This window comes from Ovis canadensis, chromosome 2 (assembly GCF_042477335.2).
Source record: "Ovis canadensis isolate MfBH-ARS-UI-01 breed Bighorn chromosome 2, ARS-UI_OviCan_v2, whole genome shotgun sequence".
In the NCBI taxonomy this organism is placed as follows: domain Eukaryota; kingdom Metazoa; phylum Chordata; class Mammalia; order Artiodactyla; family Bovidae; genus Ovis; species Ovis canadensis.
Window position 1 is genome coordinate 9,120,514 of NC_091246.1, and position 22,320 is coordinate 9,142,833.

At 42.0% G+C, this 22,320-nt stretch overlaps 1 protein-coding gene across 1 annotated transcript in view; it reads right to left on the minus strand.

The window, feature by feature from the left end:
• Window positions 1-16,373: 16,373 nt before the first annotated feature.
• Window positions 16,374-22,320, minus strand: part of TMEM268 (transmembrane protein 268) — a 119,011-nt gene continuing 113,064 nt past the window's right edge. The window contains exon 12 of the transcript XR_011254176.1: window positions 16,374-16,803. The gene's annotated coding sequence lies outside the window, so the exon portion shown is untranslated. The remainder of the gene's footprint in view (window positions 16,804-22,320) is intronic.

A 22,320-nucleotide genomic window follows, 5' to 3' on the forward strand; every position in this document is an offset into this window, starting at 1 on the left:
CACTGGGGTATTTTAATAAGGGATTGGAAATCCTAATTACTCAGTTCATGAGATGCTTAGTGACTCTGCTTTCAACTTATTCGATTGGGAACCTTTTTTTCTCGTCACCCTGCTGATTTAATAACCTTACTTTCTGAGAATTTAGAATATAAAAGGTGAAAAAAGCACTTTGATAACTCTTTTTAGCCAAAACAGCTTGACTTAACCCTATGTATCCACATTTCTCATGGTTGTATTTATAGCGCAAGGTGATGAATTCCCTGCTCCTAGAGCTTGAAAGTAATAATTATATGCTGTGGGCCTCCGATCATCTCCAAGACATATTACATATGCATAGTGCATAATGCAGATTCAGCAGATTGCTGAAGCACAGCAATATGTGAGGCTGTGGTTTCAGCATGTTAATAGCAGAGCCCCGTATTTAAATGAAATGTAAGATGCTCTGTAAACAAAGCAGTCAGTGGGCAAAATCCCAAGCTACCTTGGTTACTGCCCGCAAACACAAAATCAGCAAGTTTGATTGTGTGGGACTCTGCCAGTCATTCCACACCAAGTGAGCAGGTGTGATGCTGCTGGACCCTTGATGTGTGGGTCTCAGCCCACACTTCCTTTAAGAGCATGAGCTGAATGTAGCTCCTTCATTTAAAGGTATAGATACGCACTGTCCATAGAATGTGTTCAGTAAGTGGACGACAGTGTTGCTCAACTAAAGGGACAGTAGTCCCTCTGGGGATAAAACTGGCTGTGCAGTACCTAATGAGAGTCACTTTCCAGAGCCGTGCCTTCTGAAGGGGTTTGCACAAGGTGACTTTAAAAATCTCACCCTCATTACAATGGGATTCTACCATACGACAGATAAAGCAGAGTTGCTCTGATTAAGTGACCTAGGAGAAATTCCAAGAGCCCCCCTTCCCTCAAGCAGCTCCCCCGGACTCTCTTTACCCCTCTAGAAATCAAGCCCAAGGTCGTCTCTCAAAGGCATGTAAGGAATAGTGCCTGGCCTGTGAGGCTGCCCAACACTGATGACTCAACAGGCCTGACCTGTGGTGAGAGCTCAATAAAGGTGTGCCAACCTGTTGAGGCGGGGCTGAGGGTGGATTTTGCAGGATATGTTGAGATAAAAAGAACAGGCATTTTCGATAGGTATACATATAGCTGATTCACTTTGTTGTACAGCAGAAACTAACACAACATTGTAAAGCAATTACACTCCAATAAAAAAATAAAAATAAATAAAATAAAAGAACAGGCATTTCCGTTGTAGGAATAATGGAAAAGTACAGAAACAGGGAGAAGACAGGGAGAAGAATCAGATATATAAGACAGAGAAGATGAGTTTACAGGGGAGAAAGAGTGGCACAGACCAGCAATGGTGGATAAGATTGGAGTGACAGGTGGCACTAAGCGCGGTTCCCCTTGATTTCAGGCTTTGTTGCGAGAGTTATGAGAGTCATGGATGGTGTCAGGCAAGATGATGCTTCTGGGAGATCCTCTTCTTCTAGAGTGCTCCTTCCCCTGGCAACTTACTGATGTTTTCCCTTTGTAACAGCATTTTATTTATCTCTGGCTCAAGGGGAGCAGAGACGAATGAGGACATGAAAAAGAACAGTTATTTTAGTGAATATTTATTGAGTATCCGCTATATGCTGGATATTAATGGAAGTACTAGAGACACCATAGTGAGCAGGTGGATAAAATCTGTGGTCTCTTGGAGATAATATTCTAGTGGAGATAAGCAAAGTAACCTCTACAAGGAAAACTAAAATATGGTGATGGAATCAGGAGCAACCGGGTGGGCAGAAAGGAACCAACTAGGGTTGATCAAAGAAGAGACAGCTCCAGGCACAGGGCATAACTAGCGCAAAGGCTTTCAGTGGGATGAGCCTGAAGTGTTTCAAGGAACCAACAGAAAGACAAGTAATGGGTGGGGCATGGGCAGGGGGCAATACAGTGGGAGAAAAGGTCAAAGAGGAAGATAGGGACCAAGTCACGTAGTGCTCAGTATAAGGAGAAAGAGTTGGGCTTTGATCTATAAGCAGTTGGAATCCATTATAAGTAAGCAACGTAGTGATACAATCTGAGTTATATTTTCAAAGAGCAATCTGTCTGAAATTTAGAGACTAGGTCATTGAGATGCAACAGTAGAAAAAAAAAGAAAGACAATCAATTAGGAAATTCTCTGAATGATGCAAGACAAGAGAAAATGGGACCATAGTCTATACATGTAGATTCAAGAGGAGTAGTGGATTCTTTTGGATCACATTTTTCAAACAGGTTTCATATGACTGAACACTAGACTGGATATAGTGGCTGAGGAAGAGAGAAGTCAAGGTTTAGCACCTAGCTTTCTGGGCTTTAATATCCGGGTGGCTGTTTTTTACTAAAGTCAACAGACGGAGAGTTGACTCTCTGTGGGGAGAGAGTCTCTATGGGGAGAGTCCAGGGTTATACTTTTACTGTGTAAGTTTGAGGAAGTTTACTGACCAGCCAGGTGGAGTCAGCAGACAAGCGATGGGCAATATGAATCTACCGTCCCAGAGAGAAATCAACCTGTCTGTGTGTCTGAGAATCATCAGCACAGAGATATTTTTTAAGCCATGGGGCTTAATGAGGTCACCTGGAGAGACGTGTATAGCTATAGATGGAGAAGGAAGCCCAAGACCACTCTGAGACACACTAAGAGTTAGAGGACGAGTGAAAGAGAAGGTAAAGGAAACTCAGAGGTGTCAGCCAGTCAGGCAGGGGAAAATCCAGGAGAGTGAGAGGTCACGGAAGCCAAGAAGGGATACAGATCACACAAGGGAAGACCCAAGAGACGACCATGGATCGCACAGCATGAAGGTCATCAGCACACCTGAACAGCAATGCGTCCTTGTGGTGACGGGACTCTGTTTCAGCTACATGTCACCATGTAACAAATCATCAAGTACTTAGAACGCGGCTATTATTCCTCATGATTCTGTGGTTTGGCAGGCAGTTCCTCGGTTCCAGAGTATCAGGTGGTGAGCTGGGGTGATTACAGTCATCTGGAATCAGTCAGGCTGGAACATCCACCATGAATGGAATTTAACGCTAACAGTCAGCTGGAAGCCCCACTTGGGCTATGGACCAAAGTGACTACGTGAGAAGCCCATGCCCTGGGCTTCTCACGGCATCTCAGTTCTGGGAAGGAGTGTCGCAAGAGGCATCAGCCCGTGAGACCCAACCAGGCAGAACCTGAAGGGATTCTGAAGAGCTAGCTTCAGAAGTCCGGAAGCACTGCTTCTACCATGTCCTACTGATCAAAGTAAGCCCAGAATCAAGGGGAGGGGAAGCAGACTTCAGCTTTCAGTGAGAGGTTAGCAAGGAATTTGTGGCCATTGTTACTCTTCCACAGGACCATGACCTGATGGAAGTGAGTTGAGAGAATTTGAGGTAAGGAAGGGGTAAGAGAAACCCACAAACAAATCAAAATGGCACGCACTCAAGTTGACAAAATTGGCCAAAAATAAAAATAAAAGCAAGGCCTTCATTATGACGCTACTAGTAATTCTGATAAGTTTAACTTCCAATTTTACAAACCTATCAAACTAAGAAATATAAATCTAGGGATAAAACAGGGGCTTGCCAGATGGTGCTAGTGGTAAAGAACCTGCTTGCCAGAGCAGGAGATGTAAGAAACATAGGTTTGATCTCTGGGTTGGGAAGATCTCCTAGAGGAGGGCATGGCAACCCACTCCAGTATTCTTGCCTGGAGAATCCCATGGACAGAGGAGCCTATAAGGCTACAGTCCACAGGGTCGCAAAGAGTTGGACACAACTGAAGCAACATAACACACATGCATGCAGGGATGAAACAGCAAAAGTGCTAGGAGAAAACTGTGACAAAGTCATCATGAATATGAAGATGGGAACCTTCCTAGAAACTCTGATAACAGAAGGCACAAAGTGAAAGACATTTTGATTAGATGAATACTTTAAATTTCTACTAGGATTTAAGAAATTGACCAAAAACTAAAAACTTACTAGTGAAATCACTATGTAACTAATTCTCACAAATCAAGAAAAAACCAAATGCCCAATAGATATAGGCAAAAGATTTACATAGGATATATAAAATGTGTCTGCTGCTGCTGCTGCTAAGTCGCTTCAGTCATGTCTGACTCTGTGCGACCCCATAGACGGCAGCCCACCAGGCTCCCACGTCCCTGGGATTCTCCAGGCAAGAACACTGGAGTGGGCTGCCATTTCCTTCTCCAATGCATGAAAGGGAAAAGTGAAAGTGAAGTCGCTCAGTCGTGTCAGACTCTTCGCGACCCCATGGACTGCAGCCCACCAGGCTCCTCCGTCCATGGGATTTTCCAGGCAAGAGTACTGGAGTGGGGTGCCATCGCCTTCTTGTATATATATGGGCACGCGTGTATATATATATGTACATATATATATATATATACACACACAAAAGAATAAAATAAAAGTCAATAACAGATTAATAAGCCATTTCAGTGGCAATCAAATAATGCAAAATAAAATGCTGGAATGGTATTTTCTGAAAATATCATCAATCAGTTCAGCTCAGCCACTCAGTCATGTCCAACTCTTTGCAGCCCCACAGACTGCAGCACGCCAAGCTTCTCTGTTCATCACTACCTCTCAGAGCCTACTCAAACTCATGTCCATTGCATTGGTGATGCCATTCAACCATCTCATCCTCTATTGTCCCATTCTCCTCTGCTTTCCATCTTTGCCAGCATCAGGGTCTCTTTAATGAGTGGCTTTTTCCCATCATGTGGCCAAGTATTGTAGTTTCAGCTTCAGCATCAGTCCTTCCAATGAACATTCAGGACTGATTTCCTTTAGGATTGACTGGTTGGATCTCCTTCCAGTCCAAGGGACTCTCCAAGAGTCTAAGAATCTTCTCCAACTCCACAGTTCAAAAGCATCAATTCTTCAGTGCTCAGCTTTCTTTATAGTCCAGATCTCACATCCAGACAGGACTACTGGAAAAACCATAGCTTTGACTAGATGGACCTTTGTTGGTAAAGTAATGTCTCTGCTTTTTAACATGCTGGTTGTAATATGCTAGGTTGGTCATAGCTTTTCTTCCAAGGAGCAAGCATCTTTTAATTTCATGGCTGCAGTCACCATCTGCAGTGATTTTGTATCCAAAAAAATAAAAATCTGTCACTGTTTCCATTGTCTCCCCCATCTATTTGATGTGAAATGATGGGACAGGATGCCATGATCTTAGTTCTCTGAATGTTGAGTTTTAAAGCTAACTTTTTCACTCTCCTCTTTCACTTTCATCAAGAGGCTCTTTAGCTCTTCTTCATTTTCTGCCATAAGGGTGGTGTCATCTGTGTATCTGAGGTTATTGATATTTCTCCTGGCAATCTTGATTCCAGCTTGTGCTTCATCCAGCCTGGCATTTGGCATGATGTACTCTGCATATAAGTTAAATAAGCAGGGTGACAATATACAGCTTTGATGTACTCCTTTCCTGATTTGGAACCAGTCTGTTGTTCCACGTCCAGTTCTAACTGTTGCTTCCTGACCTGCATACAGATTTCTCAGGAGACAGGTCAGGTGGTCTGCTTTTACATGAATGCCAAATAGGCACAGTTCAGGGGGAACATCCACTTCTATACAGTGCCAGAGAAAGTATGGAGGAAAATTTAGCAATACTTATCACAAATCGAGCTGCATGAGATGTACCGTTGCTCTACAAACACAGACTGTTCTTCCTTGTCATCAGAACTTTGCTAGACTTCTTCCAACTCTCTTGGTTTCCTTACTCCAGCACTCCTTGCGGGAAAATCCTGCAGGCTTTGGTGTGGTTGTTGGCAGATCATTTCACTTGCCCCATGATCTCTTCCGTTCCACATTATCGCACAGTATCCACTTTTCACCACTCCTGACAATTTGTTTTAAAAACAGAATGTTTTCATTACGTTTAAGTAGAGAATCATATGCAGAAATACAGCCAAGAAGTTTTTGTGTTTTATTTTTCACTTAAGTGGAGCCCAAACATCAAAGCAACTAACATAACCACATTGGCACAAACGATTTTCAGTGCTTGATTTGGATACCCTGAGTATGTTGGCTATCTCCCATGTGGTATAATGTTGATTGTTCTCAATTAATGTCTCGGTTTTATCCACTTCAACTGGTCTACCCAACTGTGGAGCATCATTCAGGGAGAAATCTCCAGCATGAAGCTTTGCAAACCACTTTTGACACATTCAGCAGTCACAGACCCTTTTCCATACACTATACAAATCTTTTTTTTTTTTTCTCACATTTCAGTTGCGTTTTTACCTTTCTGGAAGTGATAAAGCATAAGATGAAAATGTTGCTCTTTTCCTTCCACATTCCATATTAAAATGGCTACACAAAAATTCATCAGTTTTGTTAAGTTTTTCTAATTCACACTGATATGACAGCTGTCACAATACAATCGAACCAAATTGTTTCCAATGAAGTTGAAGACAACAGAGTGCTGCTAGAGCCATCATATGGAAAAACCGAACAAGCATTTTGGCCAAGCCAGTGTTTTTGACCCCATCTCATTAAAGCTCTCTTCCTTCTGCCCCAGCTCAGGTTGTGTCTGTGGTTTCAGCAGTGTGGGACAGAAGGAACTGGATACGGTACACACTCCATCCTTCTTCCTTTCCTGGTTGTCCTCCTCTGTCGGGGTGGGAAGGAGAGAGAAAGGAGTGGATGCTGTTCTCAGCCAGCTACTGGTGGAGAAAGCGGCTGCTCTCATCTTCATCGCTCATGCCTCTTTTCCCTTTCGTGAGCGAATCCATGGGGATCTTGAAAGGTGCAGGCGACCCTTCCTTTTGGTTGCTTGTTTCGCCGTCTGCCTCTGGAAGTGTTGGACTTTTCTCTCTCAGAGCCAGTTTTCAAATGCAGGCTCTCTTGTACAGGTTGTTTGTAGCTCTTGGTGGGGGCGGGCTGGTGCTCTGGGGACTGCCCTCTCCCCAGCCCCCTGGCTGGGAGGCCCCGTGGAGGCTGGACATCTTCCTCTTCTCTTGGAGGCCCCTCTCTCCTCAGTGGTCCCCTTAGAGGAATCAGCAGGAAGGCTTAAGCCACAGGCACCTTCAGGAGGTTCACTCCACCCAAGGGAGAATCCCCTATATCACAGTGGGAACACAGCTCACCCACACTTCCTCTCTTAGATCCACCAACTCTCACCTACCCCTTTCTCCACACCAGCCCCATCAGCCTTAGAGCACTAAGTTCCATACAGGTCCAGATGTTCCAAGATTACAGAAGTGAAATGAGCTGCCCTCTCAACTTTGAGATGAGGCAAAGGAACAGATGTTGGGCTTTCCCGGTGTTTTAGGAAGGAGAGGAAAGAGTCAAATGACCTCCCGCGAGGAGGGGTTAGAGGAACAAGAGCTGAGAGTACCCAGAAGCAGTACTTCCCTCCCATTATCTCCCGAGTCTCACGTCCCATCCCTTCACGTCTCACTGATGAAGGCCTTCAGACTCCACCTGCACCTGGAGGCACACAGGAACTCCTTCACCGAGGACTAAACTTTCTCAAACAAGGTTTGCCTGGCAACTTCCAGTGACATGAAAATATGCTGTTTCAGACCAACCTGCCTCATTCAGAAAAAGAAAACAGGTACCCAGCAATGTCAATATAGGGCGGTTAACACTGTACTTATTGTCCTTGTCTTGACTGGGGACTCTTTGAGAAAAGAGACTACATGTTGTCAAATGCATTTCAATTCACTCTAACAATTATCAGCTAAAAACTCTACGTGCCCTAAATACACAGCTAGCCATGACCTCAAGGAGCTCATGCCCTAGTGTGGGAGAGTACAAGGAACCAGATGATTCAGGAAACGATGAAGGGAGCATCACAAGTAAGTTTCCCAGAAGGGACCACTAAACCAGTCCTCCCAGGCTGAATAAGAGTCAGCCTAGCAAAGAGAGTTTCAAGTAGAGGAGGGAGCACAGCCAAAGGCCTGAGCTACCAAGCAGACTAATGCATTGGGGAAACTGATGGGGGTTCAGTCTGACAAAGAGAAGAGCACTGGGGGTGACAGGCAGAGACCGAGGGGTGCAAAGAAAGCTGCGCCTGAAGACGCAGATGGAGCCAGGAATGAGAAGCATTTCGGGTCATGTCAATGACTGTGGACTTTCTCTAGGACTCCTGAGGAGCCATGAATGGGCTTGAAACAGCGGAAGAACTTAATATGATCTCAAGCTTGGGAAGATTATGCTGGCTGCACTCAGGAGAAAGAATTGGTTAGGAGCAAGTGTGGAGTCAGGAAGATCTATTGGGAGGCTAGTGGCCTGGGCTAAAGTTTTATCAGAGAGACAGAGAGGAACATGAAGACCAGAGATATGAAGCAGGCTTTGACAATTGAGAGAATGTAGTGATTGGAGGAGAACATGCAAGCATGATGCCCAGGTTCTGGTTGAAGCAACTGATGCATAGTAGCGCTGCTTTACTGACTACGCCAAAGCCTTTGACTGTGTGAATCACAATAAACTGTGGAAAATTCTGAAGGAGATGGGAATACCAGACCACCTGACCTGCCTCCTGAGAAACCTATTTTCAGGTCAGGAAGCAACAGTTCGAACTGGACAGTGAACAACAGACTGTTTTCAGATAGGAAAAGGAGTACGTCAAGGCTGTATATTGTCACCCTGCTTATTTAACTTATATGCAGTGTACATCATGGGAAACGCTGGGCTGGAAGAAGCACAAGCTGGAATCAAGACTGCCGGGAGAAATATCAATAACATCAGATATGCAGATGACACCACCCTTATGGCAGAAAGTGAAGAGGAACTAAAAAGCCTCTTGATGAAAGTGAAAGAGGAGAGTGAAAAAGTTGGCTTAAAGCTCAACATTCAGAAAACTAAGATTATGGCATCTGGTTCCATCACTTCATGGCAAATAGATGGGGAAACAGTGGAAACAGTGTCAGACTTTATTTTGGGGGACTTCAAAATCACGGCAGATGGTGATTACAGCCATGAAATTAAAAGACGCTTACTCCTTGGAAGAAAAGTTATGACCAACCTAGACAGCATATTGAAAAGCAGAGATATCACTTTGCCAACAAAGGTCCATCTAGTCAAGGCTATGGTTTTTCCAGTGGTCATGTATAGATGTGAGAGTTGGACTGTGAAGAAGGCTGAGTGCCGAAGAATTGATGCTTTTGAACTGTTGTGTTGGAGAAGACTCTTGAGAGTCCCTTGGAATGCAAGGAGATCCAACCAGTCCATCCTAAAGAAGATCAGTCCTGAATATTCATTGGAAGGTCTGATGCTGAAACTGAAACTCCAATACTTTGGCCACCTGATGAAAAGAGTTGACTCATTGGAAAAGACTCTGATGCTGCGAGGGCTTTGGGGGCAGGAGGAGAAGGGGACGACAGAGGATGAGATGGCTGGATGGCATCACTGACTCAATGGACATGAGTTTGAGTGAACTCCGGGAATTGGTGATGGACAGGGAGGCCTGGCGTGCTGTGATTCATGGGGTCACAAAGAGTCGGACACGACCGAGCGACTGAACTGAACTGAACTGGGTGTTACTCTCAAAGCTAGATGACCCCAGGGGTAAAACAGGTATGGCTCAGGGAATAGCAAGGTGGTATATTTAATATTGTACATTATTTATATACCACTCAAAACAACCCTGTAAGATAGATAACACTCTTCCCATCTCATAAACAGAGACATTAACAAAAAGCCATAAAGTCAGGAAGAACTCCTCTTGGCTACAAGAGCCCCCAGGAACAAGGAATCCTCAACAGGCCAAATTGCCAAGACCAGCTGGAGGTTGATTATCATTCATATCACCCTGGAAGCTCGCACTTCTTGTTTAGGGGAACAAAGGAAGAAAATCCAAGAGAGATCACCCAGAGTCATTTCTGTCTATCTCAAATTCCCCACCAGACTGGGTTGGGGCCTGGACTTTCTTTAGATCCACCACACCATTTGCCAGCCTTTTACCCACAGTTAAAACAGTCCCTGTACATAGGGAGGAAAATCAGGCAAAAGGTAGCACTTCCTCTTATGGGAGAATTGTCCCCACCTACTCCCTAGACTCACCTTGCACACCCATGGCTTCTTGGTCACCGCTGAAGTCTTAGTGTCATAGCAATATCCAGTCCCCTCGCTTCTTCTAGCAATCATGCCAAAAAGAACTAACATGCCATCACAACTGTTAAACCACTGCTCTCAGCCCAGAGCTGGGCTCAGGTCAACTCATGCTCTCTGACATCTGTAACTTCCAGAACTTTTGGAGTATGCAGGCCTCAACATTCTTCCTTTCTCAGCAAATGCAATCAACTGCCAGATCTGTATCAAACACCTACCATATGCTGGCCACCATGCCTGGAGCAATGGAAAGCTCAAGGATAAAGAAGATTCATTAACAGCCACGGCAGTTTTGTGTACAGAACCCAAATTAAAGTCATAAATTCAAAAGAAGGGGAATCCAAACATTTTTGAGCACCCACTATATGCCAGATACTATATGAGTGCTTTTCACATGGCATCTCACCAATCCTCACAGTAAGCCATAAAATAGAACTTATTTTCCATGTTGTACATACAGTGGGAGAAGAGACTCAGAGTGGCAAACACAGAGACCTTGAAGAAATTAATTTCTCTGCTTCCTGTTCATACATGAAGACTCCCTTTCCTGGACTCACTTGCAGGTATGGTTCTAAGTACGAGTCCTAACTAGCAGAAGCCCTGGCCCACAAAAACCCTGTGTGAGTCTTCATTTTACCTCATCTGTATGTCTTGGCCAGAGGAATCCTGGAAGTCACAGGTTGAAGATGACATGTTAAATGATTTCTAGGATCACTGCATAGATAGAGTACTGTCTCATGGCACTTTGAGAAGTAAAATTCTACTATCAGAAGCCACAAAAGTTTAAGGTTTACTCATTATTGCAGCTAAACTTTGTTGATGGCTTAACACCACCAGAGTTTATTTCTGGTTCACACTACATGTCCAGTGTGGATCCCCAGGAGTTTGACATATATCACTTCTGGTCGTATTTCTTTAGTCAACGAAAGTAAAATCACTACATTTAAACTCAAAGTTAGAGGAAGTACAATTCTACCATATATCCAGAAAGCAAAGATCTGGAAATATCTGATAAACAATGCTTATAGCTACTTGAAAATAAAAGGTCTTGGATATCAAAACAGAGAAATATATGCTCATTTGGGAAATATTTTTATTAGAGGATTAAACATCTGAGTCTTTTAAGAAGCATAAGTTTTTATTTTTAGCATATATGGGGCAGAAATATAGACCAAAACCCTGACTAGAGCTTTTGAAAGGGTAGTTTGTATATGGATATGTTTTGCAATTTTAGGAATGTGGTGTCCCAGATGGTAAAGAATCTGCCTGCAATGCGGGAGATCTGGGTTTGATCCCTGGGTTGGGAAGATCCCCTGGAGAAGGGCATGGCAACCCACCCCAATACTCTTGCCTGGAGAATCCCATGGACAGAGGAGCCTGGTGGGCTACAGTCCATAGGGTCGCAGAGTTTGACATGACTAAGAGATGAAGCACAGCACATATACCCTTTTCATTTTTTTTACAAGAATTATATAATATTTAAGTCTTTGGTTCTGGACTCCAAAAAATTTAGAATCTGTCCCCATGATGTATGCCATATTGAAGAAGTCATCTGGCCCTATGTTAGCCTTTCTCATCTGTAAGAGGAAAATGATAGTAACAGGTATCTTATAAATTTTTGAGGTTAAATATGATTCTAGCACAAGATGCAGAGTTCCAAAGAACAGCAAGGAGAGATAAGAAAGCCTTCCTCAATGATCAATGCAAAGAAATAAAGGAAAACAACAGAATGGGAAAGACTAGAGCTCTCCTTAAGAAAATTAGAGATACTAAGGGAACATTTCATGCAAAAATGGGCACAATAAAGGGCAGAGATGGTATGAACCTAACAGAAGCAGAAGGTATGAAGAAGAGGTGGCAAGAATACACAGAAGAACTGTACAAAAAAGAGCTTCATGACCCAGATAATCACGTTGGTGTGATCACTCACCTAGAGCCAGACATCCTGGAATGTGAAGTCAAGTGGGCCTTAGGAAGCATCACTACGAACAAAGCTAGTGGAGGTGATGGAATTCCAGTTGAGCTATTTCAAATCCTGAAAGATGATGCTGTGAAAGTTCTGCACTCAATATGCCAGCAAATTTGGAAAATTCAGCAGTGGGCACAGGACTGGAAAAGGTCAGTTTTCATTCCAATCCCAAAGAAGGGCAATGGCAAAGAATGTTCAAACTACCACACAATTGCACTCATCTCACACACTAGCAAAATGATGCTCAAAATTCTCCAAGCCACACTTCAGCAGTATGTGAACTGAGAACTTCCAGATGTTCAAGCTGGATTTAGAAAAGGCAGAGGAACCAGAGATCAAACTGCCAACAACCACTGGATCATGGAAAAAGCAAGAGAATTGAAAAAAAAAAAAAAAAACTGACCTCTGCTTTATTGATCACACTAAAGCCTCCGTGTAGAACACAACAAGCTGTGAAAAATTCTTCAGGAGATGGGAATACCAGATCAACCTACCTGCCTCTTGAGAGATCTGTATGCAGGTCAGGAAGCAACAGTTAGAACTGGACACGGAACAATGGACTGGTTCCAAGTTGGGAAAGGAGTAAGTCAAGGCTGTATATTGTCACCCTGCTAATTTAACTTATATGCAGAGTACATCATGCCAAATGCTGGGCTGGATGAAGCACAAGCTGGAATCAAGATTGTTGGGAGAAATATCAATAACCTCAGATACGTAGATGATACCACTCTTATGGCAGAAAGTGAAGAGGAACTAAAGACCCTCTGGATGAAAGTGAAAGAGAAGAGTGAAAAAAAAAGGCTTAAAACTCAACATTCAGAAAACTAAGACCGTAGCATCTGGTCCAATCACTTCATGGCAAATAGACGGGGAAACAATGGAAACAGTGACAGACTTTATTTTCTTGGACTCCAAAATCACTGCAGATGATGACTGCAGTTATGAAATTAAAAGACCCTGGCTCCTTGAAAGAAAAGCTATGACCAACCGAGACAGCATATTAAAAAGCAGAGACATTACTTTGCCGACAAAGGCCCATCTAGTCAAACCTACGGTTTTCCAGTAGTTATGTATGGATGTGAGAGTTGGACTATAAAGAAGGCTGAACACTGAAGAATTGATGCTTTTGAACTGTGGTGTTGGAGAAGACTCTTGAGAGTCCCTTGGACTGGAAGGAGATCCAACCAGTCAATCCTAAAGGAAATCAGTCCTGAATATTCATTGGAAGGACTGATGCTGAAGCTGAAACTCCAATAGTTTGGCCAGCTGATATGAAGAGCGGACTCACTGGAAAAGACCCTGATGCTGGGAAAGATTGAAGGCAGGAGGAGAAGGGGATGACAGAGGATGAGATGGTTGGATCACATCACTGACTCGATGGACATGAGTTTGAGCATGCCCGGGAGTTGGTGATGGACACGGAAGTCTGGTGTGCTGCAGTCCATGGGGTCGCAAAGAGTTGAACACCAACAAATGATTTAATACATGTAAAAGCCCTTAGTAAATTATTTTTAAAAATTATTAGTCACTGTTAAATACTCAAGCATTCACAAACATATATACATTCTTAATAGTGCTATTTGTAATAGAAATTTTGAAAGTCTTTACTGCTCTATCAATGTAAAAATTATCACATGTGTGTGCAGAGAGCCAGAGCAGAAGAAAAAATACCAAACATTTATATTTTTTAAATAAGAAAAAATCATATACATTGATCTGGAAAGATATCCAAAATATACTGTGGAATTGTGTAAGTACAAAAGCAAGCTGCAAAACACAATGCATAGCTTGGTTTCAAGAGTTTGTATATATGTACAAATTGCAATCAGTATATCAAGTCATAATAAGTCCTATAAAATATATGTAAGATTATGTCATGGAGAGCAATTGGTTGGGAATGGGATGCTATTTTAAACTAGGTGATCAGAAAGGGTTTCTCTGATCTGAGCTGAGAATGATTAAAAAATTATTAATAAAAAGTAATCACACTCTAGCACCCAGATATTGGTATGTAATACTATTCTAGAATAAAACAACAACAACAACAACAAAAAAAAACAGGACTCCTTGGAGGAATGACCAATTTTCCAATGGCAGAAAACAGGGAGGATGAACCTGCAACATGATGTAGTGCCAAAAAGTAAGAAAATGCTCAAGAAACGAAAGAATGGAGGCATGTCCAAGGGATATAGTCAGTCAGTTCAGTCACTCAGTCGTGTCCGACTCTTTGTGACCCATGAGCTGCAGCACATCAGGCCTGCTGTTGTCCATCACCAACTCCCCAAGTGCATCCAAACCCATGTCCATTGAGTGAGTGATGCCATCCAACCATCTCATCCTCTGTCATTCCCCTTCTCCTCCTACCATCAATCTTTCCCAGCATCAGAGTCTTTTCAAATGAGTCACATCAGGTGGCCAAAGTATTGGACTTTCAGCTTCAGCATCAGTCCTATCAATGAACACCCAGGACTGATCTCCTTTAGGATGGACTGGTTGGATCTCCTTGTAGTCAAAGGGACTCTCAAGAGTCTTCTCCAACACCACAGTTCAAAACCATCAATTCTTTGGCACTCAGCTGACTAAAAGAGCTCCCAAGGCCAAAGTTGGAACATTCAGCTGCAAAATAGGAAAGTTAGTATTGGAGTCGCCTCAAAATATAAGCTAATATATATGAGTACATACTGATATGAATAAGTAAATAAACAAATGCAGGAAGATAGACATATCTCCCATAGTAAGAAATTCCAGATGACCCACATGGATACTGTGCCCTCAAGGAAAGTGAAAGTGAAAAGTGAAGTTGCTCAGTCGTGTCCGACTCTTTGCAACCCGTGGACTGTAGCCCACCAACCTCCTCCGTCCAAGGGATTCTCCAGGCAAGAATACTGGAGTGGGTTGCCATTTCCTTCTCCACAAGTACAAGTGGAGCCCTCAAGGAAGTAGAGCATAATTCCATAACACTTTGAGTGTGGGCTGAGCAAAGCAGCTTCCTTCTGGACAGCAGAGTATCAAAATGGGGGGAAATGGTTAACTTTATAGGAAGCAATCTGACAAGCATTATCTCAGCCAAGTGATCAAGCTTAGGGTCATCAGCGATAAGTCACACTGATAAAAGGTACCCTTGATATAATGAGAACAGTGTATCACCTCTACAGTTTTCCTCTCAAAACCTATAACCCCAGTCTAATTACAGAAAAACAGATAAATCCCAACTGAAGGAATATCTAGGAAAAAAACCTGACCTCAGAACTATCTATGTCATCAAGACTGAGGAAAGTCAGAAACTGCCACAGGAGAGAGGAGCCTTAAAAAACAAAACCAAAAAGAAAAACCACGAAATGTAATGTGGTATCCTGAATGGGGTCCTTGAACAACAACAAAAAGTCCTTAGGGGAAAACAGAAGAATTCAAATTATAGAGGACTTTACTTAATATTGTTTCAATACTCTTTCATAGTTGCAATAAATGTACCATACTAAATCAGGAAAACTGTACTATCTTTGCAACTTCTCTGTTAATCTTAACAAAAGAGGTTATTTTTCAAATTGAATAGGAAAAGAGAGCAACTGTGATATATTCATGCAATTAAATACTATTCAACAATTAAAAGAAACAGATTAATAATAACTGTTATAACATAGCTGTATCTTAAGGATATTGTACTAAGTAAAACAAGCAAAACACACCAAAATTACATACTGTATAATTCCATTTACAAGGGATTCTAGTATAGGCAAAAATAGCCTGTGGCAGTAGATGTGAAATCAGTGGTTATTTGGGGAATACCAGGCAGGCAAGAATTGACTAGGAGGAGACATGAGGAAATTTTCTGGGTTGATGGAAATGTTTGGTGTCTTGATGTATATTTATCAAAATGTCTTGAATGGGATACTTAAGATCTGAATTTAAAATATATATTAAATATATACTATAAGTTTTAAATATATATTGTAAATACATTATTTATATAATACATATTCTATAATACAGATTTTCTATATCTATCTATAATATAGATGTATAATAAAATAATATATTTTAATTTATAAAATATTATAAATTAAAATATATAAAATATTTTAAAATTTAAAGTATACTAAATCAATTTTAAAATACATTACAATTTAAAATATATAAACATAATTAAAATTTTAAAGTATATAAAACCAATTTTAACTATTAAATTGTGGAAGGCAGGAAAAAAGAAAGTGAGAGAGGGAGAGATGAAAAAAAAGGAGAGAGGGAAAAGATATTTTTGAAGCCTAGGACATTTGCATTATAAGAAAAATTAAAATTGTGTAAAAATTGTGTTTAATTCATTCATTTAGACAAAAATATTTGTTTTTAACCTTCCAGACACAAACATAACAAAAATGGGATCATATTGCTCATATTAGTTTGTAGTCATTTCCTAAATTAACCATATAGCTTCTAATTTTCCTTCAATAACACAACACCTACTGGAATATAAACATTGTACAATACAATTTTATCATATAACCTTGTAGAGATATGTGGCAAAACCTGCTGGCTCCGTCGTTAGTGATATTTCAAGGGGCCCTTGGGCAGGAATAGTTTTAAAGAAATCAATGACTAGATAAATCCATGTCCACGTGGATTCTTTCCTAAAACGGACTCGCTTGAGAATGCATCTTCAGTCAAGGCAACGCTCTGGGCTTATCTTTTGGGTCCCCGCTTTCCCTTTCAAAGTCACTCTTTTCTCTCTGTCAATAGAAAGACACAATTTTCATCCATCCTGAGTATGGTGATGATGATAATGGTGGTGGTGTTAATGATGCAGGTTGTCAAAAGAGAAAATTCTAAATGTTGGAGTCAACTTTGCAATAATCAATGGAGCTAATAAGTGCATAACAAATCCCTTTACAAGTCAAGTGGTTTCAAATTCTTGTTTTCAACAAAACTGAGAGTGAGTTGTCAACTGAGAGATGATTAAAAATAAGGTTTGATGGTAGACTGTAATTTTTCACATTCCCTCAAAAGAGTCCAGGGAATTGAGTAACATCGCTCTAAAATAATTCCCTCCATTTCCATTTATTTATGGAACAAGGTTTTTCAGTGCCTGAATCTATGAAAATAAAATCAGAAATACAATTGATGTTATGCTTATACTTCCTATCACTAATAGTCATACACAGATACAGAAATTAATTTTTTAAAAGCTTCATCCTTCTTGTTAAAAGATACATTTTTGTTTCATATTTGCCAAAATTTATGCTATGCTTTTACTATTTTAATTAATTGTATAGCACCAATAGCTACAACGATAATTCAAAGAAACATTTTAATACTTAAATTAAAATTTCTATTTCTATAAATGTTATTTATAGAGACACAATAAAGTAAACAATCTTTAGAGGAAGTAGAACGAGAAAATGAATGATAGAAAATCTCCAGCTGTTTAAAAACTTGTTTACTTTTTAGATGGAGGATGGTGGCTATCATTTTGCAATGGTATTTACATTCCATTGGGCCTATCTTAATAGGTAACACAAGAGTTTTATTTTTTACAACAACATTTACAGAAAGCCAGAAATTTTATTCTTAATATTCCTATATGACTGTGATAAAAAATAAAAGCTAAAAATTTCAGGGACAATGTAGAACTGTACAAAGTAGTCTATAATTTTTCAAAATTCTTTTAAAGGATATGTGAGCAAAAATGTTTGAAGACCTTATGCCTGCCCAACACATATTCACTCATTCTTCCTTTTATTCCTTATACCAGAACTGCTGGCAATATGTCCAGCTGGAAATCCACCGTTCCAAGTCTCCCGGCAAATATGTATGGACAAGTGACTGAATGCCAGCTAATGACACATGAAACTTTGCCATTCCCTCTTTTCACATGAGGTGTGGATACAATGGCTGGAGCTCCAGCAGCCACTTTTGACCTTGCACTAAGAACTGTAGCATTGAAAGACAGAAGGAACCTGGGTTCCAGATGACCGTCACTCCTCTTTACCAACACCAAACTCCCTACATCCAAGCTTCTTGTAGGAGAGAAAAATCCATACATGCCTAAGACACTATTATTTGAGGATTCCTGTTATAAACAGCCAAATACGGTCCTGCCTGGTAGAGAGGCTACAGCATGTTTCATATAATCAATCAATTATTAAACATTCAGGTTTTTCAGATTTTTCTATTTATTATAAACCATACTGTGATCCTTCTTAGATATATCTTCAGACACATACATAGTAATATTTCTAGGAGACAGTCTCAAAAAGTAAATTCTGGGTCAAAAATGTCTTGATACACACTGCATTTTTCTTCACAAAGGTTAATTTACACCCCATCAATGGTGCAGGAAATGCCAAGAATTCAGCATAACTTCATTATCATTGGATGGTCTTTTCTCTTAAATATTGCAATGTGATAGAGAAGAAAAAGTTTATGTGTACTCTTTGTTAATAAAGTTATGCTCTTTTCTAGTGGCATTTCTTAATGACATTTTTTTTTTTAATTTAGAAACAGAGTTTAAACTATTTTGCTCCAAATTAAGTTAACGTTGGGTAACTAGAGGTAAGGCTGCCTTTGAGGTATCCATTTATATAAAGCTCCACGGCAACAGAGTAGTTGTCTGTCTTCTACTGTGTTCTGTGCCTGACACATAGTAGGCACTCACTAAATAATCGCCGGATATACAAAAGCTGCCCTGTCACTCTGTGACTCTGAGCAGTTAATTTTCTGCTCTGAGCCTCAGTTTTCTGTTTAATAAACTAATGGGATTAGATTAGTCAGCATCATGGTCTTTTCCAACGATTCTTTATTCGAAGAAAGTCACATCCAAGTAATGCCTACAGGGTGTCAAGTGGAAAATACTCCCTTCCTTCAGGGCTATTTATATTTGTTGGAAAGACCCAGAGGCACAAGGGGATAAAATAAATAGAAACTAAGAATTTGCATTCTTTTTTGTTCCTCTTCCATGGTTCAGTTCAGTTCAGTTCAGTCGCTCAGTCGTGTCCGACTCTTTGCAACCCCATGAATTACAGCACACCAGGCCTCCCTGTCCATCACCAACTCCCAGAGTTCACCCAAACTCACGTCCATCGAGTCAGTGATGCCATCCAGCCATCTCATCCTCTGTCGTCCCCTTCTCCTGCCCCCAATCCCTCCCAGTATCAGAGTCTTTTCCAATGAGTCGACTCTTTGCATCAGGTGGCCAAAGTACTGGAGTTCCAGCTTCAGCATCAGTCCTTCCAAAGAACACCCAGGACTGATCTCCTTTAGAATGGACTGGTTGGATCTCCTTGCAGTCCAAGGGACTCAAGAGTCTTCTCCAACACCACAGTTCAAAAGCATCAATTCTTTGGCGCTCAGCTTTCTTCACAGTCCAACTCTCACATCCATACATGACCACTGGAAAAACCATAGCCTTGACTAGACAGACTTTTCTTGGCAAAGTAATGTCTCTGCTTTTGAATATGCTATCTAGGTTGGTCATAACTTTCCTTCTACGGAGTAAGCATCTTTTAATTTCATGGCTGCAATCACCACCTGCAGTGATTTTGGAGCCCCCAAAAATAAATTCCCTGGTGGCCCAGACAGTAAAGCGTCTGCCTACAATGCAGGATACCCGGGTTCAATCCCTGGGTCGGGAAGATCTCCTGGAGAAGGGAATGGTAACCCACTCCAGTATTCTTGCCTCCCCCCTGCCAAAAAAAAGGGGGTTCAAAGAAATATTTATTAGGAGCAACCCCACGTCCAAGGAGCAATGGATGCACAGGCGCAGGAGGGCCAAGAGGAGCTACTCCACGATCAAGGTCAGGAGGGGCGGCGGTGAGGAGATACCCTAGTCCAAGGTAAGGAGCAGCGGCTGCACTTTGCTGGAGCAGCCATGAAGAGATACCCCACGTCCAAGGTAAGAGAAACCCAAGTAGGATTGTAGGTGTTGCGAGAGGGCATCAGAGGGCAGACCCTCTGAATCCATACTCACAGAAAACTAGTCAATCTAATCACACAGACCACAGCCTTGTCTAACTCTTCCATGGTGGTAGAAAACAAAAGCATTACAAAGGCAGTAAGAAACATCAGGAATAGCCCTCTTCTCCTGAAATCCTCTCAGGACTGGGAGTAGACCCAAACTCCAGCCTAATCTCATTCTGCTGGAGTCCAGGCTTTGAGAAGCCTGGGTTTAATTGGGCAAGTATGAGTACATGAGAGGTAATGATCCAAGTCCCGCAGGACCAGTTGAGATAAGGTATATGCCCTGTACATAGAAGCAGCTCAGTCAGTGGTAATCCCCGCAGTGGGACCCAGTCCCAAACACCATAAGCGCCAAGCAGTGGTGGCAGTTGGTTTTTTCCTAGAAAAGCCCCCACAGTGGGACTGGTCAGGATTCTGGCTTCATACATTTCAGATTCCTGTTCTCAGCGCTCCTGGAGAGTCTGAGAGTTTCCTAAAACCCTTTCAAAAATTCCTTTGCTACTTAAATGAGCCCGAGTAGATTCTGCCATCTACAACTTAGAACCAGGACCACGAGAGCTCCTGTTGGCTGCTAGTTTTAGTCTAAATCTCCAAAGTGAAAAGAGAAAGTGAGAGCCGCTCAGTTGTGTCCGACTCTTCGTGACCCCGTGGACTATAGAGTCCATGAAATCTTCTAGGTCAGAACACTGGAGTGGGTAGCCTTTCCCTTCTCCAGGGGATCTTCCCAACCCAGGGATCAAACCCGGGTCTCCCTCATTGCAGGCAGATCCTTTACCAGCTGAGCCGCCAGGGAAGCCCAAAATCTCCAAAGGAGAGCTTTATTGAAAAGAAGCTCTGGTCTACATGCTGTTCAGCTCCTATCCCAATTCTATCGAATACAGATTCAAACTCTGCCCTAGTCAATACCTGTGTAAATTGTCCTTTCATAAACCCGTTAGAAACAGAGGCAGTCTGTTGAAGCCCAGTGAAAGATGACCAAAGGAATGAGTGGGGAGGAGGAGATGAGGTCCGAGGCCACCACTGGAAATCCAAGTAGCCTGAGACCCATCGTTTCACTACTGTGAGCCTGGGTTCCCCAGCCTGCGAAATGGGAGGACAGCATCTGGCACAGGGAACTGATGTGAGATCAAAAGAGCAGTAGATATGAAGATCCCTTGTCTAACTGTAGCTCTAAGGAACAACTTAAATAGTGTCCTTTCCCATCTCTCTCCCACAAAAGGCAGGCACTGGATCTTCGCGATCAGGTCTCTCAGACTGGGGGAGGGGGAGGCGGGGGTGGGAGGAGGGGCTGCAGGGCCAAAACATGGGTCATATCGCCCTCTGGTGGATTTAAATGGAAAGGGTATGGTTTTCAAATGGGCGACAAAGCTACAAAAACAGAACTCACCGAATCCTAAAATTCCAGAAGTGAAAGGGATCTTTGAGACCACTGAATCTAACATGCCCATTTAAATATGGGACAATAATAAAATTCCGAGAGGAAAAATTCCTTTCCTGAGGTCTTACCAAGAACAAAGCTCAGAGCCAGGGCCAGGCCCCAGCCCCTAATGCACATTCAAAGCGAGAACATTCTCTCTGACAGAAACACAGAAACCCTCAGTGGTCAGGGTCCGCATGACCTTGAACTCTCGGCACAGCTCAACGATGTTGTCAGCAAGTAGCACTTTAGTTGAACTCTGCCCAAGATTGGGTAATTTCCCCACCCAGTTTTATTGTCCAAAAGTTGTCACTTCTTTTTAAAACCTACCATGTCAATGTTTTGATTTCAGTACAAACAGACCAAGCTATAGCTATGGCAACTTCTTAGAAACTTAGAAAATATTCTCAAGCATGACTGGGTAATTCTAAGAGAAAAGCACAACAGAATGTCTAACTTCTCCAGGAACTACAGAAACCTTTTTTTTTCCAGACCAATCTCTCCCATAGGTGGTTATCTATGAAGATTGAACAGTCCAAAGAAATTAAACACAAATTACCTTCACCTTAACACAACTGCCAGCCTAAGTCTGACTCATATAAGTCCCCACATTCTTCAGTTCAGTTCAGTTCAGTCACTCAGTCGTGTCCGACTCTTTGGGTCCCCATGAACCGCAGCACACCAGGCCTCCCTGTGCGTCATCAACTACCGGAGTTCACTCAAACCCATGTCCATCAAGTGGATGATACCATCCAGCCATCTCATCCTCTGTTGTCCCTTCTCCTCCTGCCCTCAATCTTTCCAAGCATCAGGGTCTTTTCCAGTCAGGTCTTCCCATCTGGTGGCCAAAGTATTGGACTTTCAGCTTCAGCAT